Source organism: Charadrius vociferus, unplaced genomic scaffold (assembly GCF_000708025.1).
Source record: "Charadrius vociferus isolate BGI_N301 unplaced genomic scaffold, ASM70802v2 scaffold160, whole genome shotgun sequence".
Classification (NCBI taxonomy): domain Eukaryota; kingdom Metazoa; phylum Chordata; class Aves; order Charadriiformes; family Charadriidae; genus Charadrius; species Charadrius vociferus.
The window spans coordinates 676,924-680,493 of NW_009646358.1; positions in this window are offsets into that span (position 1 = coordinate 676,924).

Genomic DNA, 3,570 nt, shown 5'->3' on the forward strand with positions numbered 1-3,570 from the left:
AAGTACCAGAATATCCCGTTGTCTGAGTTGGGCTGGAGTGGAAAAATACCTGATGAAAGTCAGTTATCCCAGACCCTATGATGAGCTCTCCTGGATAGCAGCGGGCTGTGACCAGCATCTCCCCTGAGTTGGGACACCGCTCAGGCACCACCTCGAGGATTAAAAGACCAGGGTGAGTCAACCCCCCTCAAGTCTCAGTTATCACCCACTGAGGAATGCCAATGCATTGTGAGTATTTACTCCAAACTTGAAGAAGGAAATTTTAACTGTAGGCTAGCCTCTCTTTCATCCACCTCTCTACATACACTTTAGCTCTTAGGGGTGTGGGTGTTTTTATACTTTACTGGATCCAAATATTTGTGCACACGTAAAAAGGGGCACCCATTGGCCCATTGGAGTAGCCCATGGCAAAGGGACCTTTGGTCCTAGCAGTTAAAAACTTGCGTGTAAGTGTGTGTGCAACCCCACCCCTCAAGTGGTGTGTTTGTGTGTTTGTGCTCGTATGTGTATGTATGTGTATGTCATCAATGACCTGGATGAAGGGTTAGAGTGTACCATCAGCAAGTTTGCTGATGACACAAAACTGGGAGGAGTGGCTGACACGCCAGAGAAGGCTGTGCCGCCTTACAGCATGACCTGGACAGGCTGGGGAGTTGGGCAGAGAGAAACCTTATGAAATTCAACAAGGGCAAGTGTAGGGTGCTGCATCTGGGGAGGAATAACCCCATGCACCAGTACAGGTAAGGAGCTGACCTCCGGGAGAGCAGCCCTGTGGAAAGGGACCTGGGAGTCCTGGTGGACAACAGGATGACCATGAGCCAGCAATGTGCCCTGGTGGCCAAGAAGGCAAATGGCATCCTGGGGTGCCTCAAGAAGCGTGTGGCCAGCAGGTCGAGGGAGGTCATCCTTCCCCTCTACTCTGCCCTGGTGAGGCCGCATCTGGAGTACTCCGTCCAGTTCTAGGCTCCCCAGTTCAAGAAGGACAGGGATCTGCTGGAGAGGGTCCAGCAAAGGGCTACGAAGATGATTAGGGGATTAGAACATCTATCTTACGAGGAAAGTCTGAGGCACTTGAGTCTTTTTAGTCTAGCGACAAGAAGATTGAGGGGGGATCTTATTAATGCTTACAAATACTTAAAGGGAGGGTGCCAGGGGTATAGGAACAGTCTTTTTTCAGTGGTGCCCAGTGACAGGACAAGAGGTAACTGGCACAAACTTGAACATAGGAAGTTCTATCTTAACATGAGGAGGAACTTCTTTACTTTGAGGGTGGCAGAGCACTGGAACAGGCTGCCCAGAGAGGTTGTGGAGTCTCCCACACTGGAGACAAAACCCGCCTGGACGCCATCCTGCGTAACATGTTGTAGGTGACCCTGCTCTGGCAGGGGGGTTGGACTAGATGATCTCCAGAGGTCCCTTCCAACCATGACCATTCTGTGATTCTGTGATGTATTGTTTTGGGATACCTTATAGTAAGTTAGTGTGAATCACATCGCCAGTCACAGTCCAACTCTGAAAAAATACTTATTCAAGACATGATGAACGGTCAGCAGATTTTGAGAGGAAAGTCAAAGGTTTCTGAGTTCTCTAGGCTTAGAAGTTGTTTGGGAGTGCACTTTTGGAGAGAGGACTGTTTCAGGCTCCTACAACCAACAATGATGCTTGGTCACAAAAGCATGTAATGAGAGTAAAGATTCTTACCTCAAAGAACTGGTCAAGTAAGTAGGCAAGACTGACAAAAGATGGGTATAGAAGCAAAGAGGACTCAATTCAGATGCCGATACATAGGTATCTAGTGCTACCGGAGATGCCATAAGATAGCTCTGATATCCATGTGGAGCTCACAGATATGGCACAGAACCTGCAGGAATCCTTTGCCTACTGGAGCAGCTGGAGGTCAGGTGAGATACCTTAGGGCACCCTGAATGTCAACATGTTCCTATGTGTGGGCAGATGAATCAGTCCTTAATGTTCCCCTAAGTATAATAGAAGCTAAATCAGATGTAGACACCTTTAGGTGTCTTGTGAGATGATTGCCATCTGAAGTCAGTTGCCCAAGGTCACAAAGATAATAGCCTCAGAGCCAGAAGCAAAACCCTGGTCTTGCACCCAAATGGGCAGAATATGGCTGATATGGCTGTATACTAGCCACCGGTCATCTTCACCACACTCCTGTGAGACAGACAAGTTTTCCTTCTTTTACAGATTTGGAAACTGAGGCATAGAGAAGCTGAATGACTTTTCTGAGACCAAAAAGCATGCTTCATATGTCGTGTGCAGAATAATTAAACTGAAAAGTCTATGTTAAAATTCTGTGGTTTAAGACCATAATTTATGCAAAAGCTGCTGTAATCTTCCAGTCCTATGCATAGAGACAAGCTGCTCAGTACCTCTGCCAAAACCTTTCTTCCTGTAATCTGTGCTAAACCTTCCAAGGCCTGCGCAATTGGTTGCATGGTCTATAAGTGAGGCAATCAAGAAGCAGAATCCCTGTGCCAGAAGGAGCTTCTTCCTTCAACTGCTTCGCTGTGCATCTTAAGGGCTTCTGTGTGCTCTAAATAGATATGAGTTTGGATTTTTTCATACACAAGACCTTTATGGATTAGACCCAAATATACAGAAAAGTTTGATTGGGTTTTCAGAGTGTTTTAATGATGGTTGATTGTCACCTGAAATCACTGTATTTCTCCAGAAACATATATGAGTTGGTAATTGCATATTAGCAAAACAAACTGAGTCATTCAATTATTATTCTGTAGGAAATTCTAGTGCTGTAAAAACATCTATTATTATGTTACCCATTGTTGAGAGAGTACTCATAAAAACAGCTGTTATTTATTTCTGTTAGCAATTGAAAGCTGATGTCATTGCTAAAGAGCGTGAAGTAAGGGAGATTACACGAACCTCCTTCAATGAATATGCTCATGAAGGTGCCATTTCAGGAGTTCAGAGTTTTCTTTGGAGGACAGTCTTGCCAAGGAGCAAGGTGGTGCTTCCTCTGCTGGTAGCATTGACAATCTGATCCTGTCCTTGAACTTCTTATGACTTAGGTACTCACCCTGGGAGGTATGTTACCCCGTAGGTGGCTGTAAACCTTGTTTAGCAAGAGTGCATGTGTAGGTATAAGCTGAATGAGAGATTTGGGGGGTTTTGCCTGCCTTCCTGTGCTGTGGCATCCGCAGCTCTGACATTTACATTTTATTGAAGCCTTTCTCCAGCTCCAGGAACCCTCCATGCCAGATGAAGCTGGTCAGGAAAGTGCCACCTGAGATGTATGTTGCAAACTAGGGGCGTACATCTTCATTTGGACTTCATTCCTGATGAGGTGGCGTAAGTTGCATACGTAAGCTACAAGTAATTTTAAATATCTGTATATAAAACACTGCGTATGAAAATCTCCATGCATAAAACCCTTGAGAGGTTTGGTTCAGTTAAATTGCATATGAAGTGAATTTGATGCCATTCAAGTTTTCCAAGGGCCAGGTATATGCAAGTTTTAGAAGGTATCTGGCCACCTCTGATCTTTAAATGTGTGCTGGTAGTTAAGGTTGTGGTGCCTTAACTGGTAAC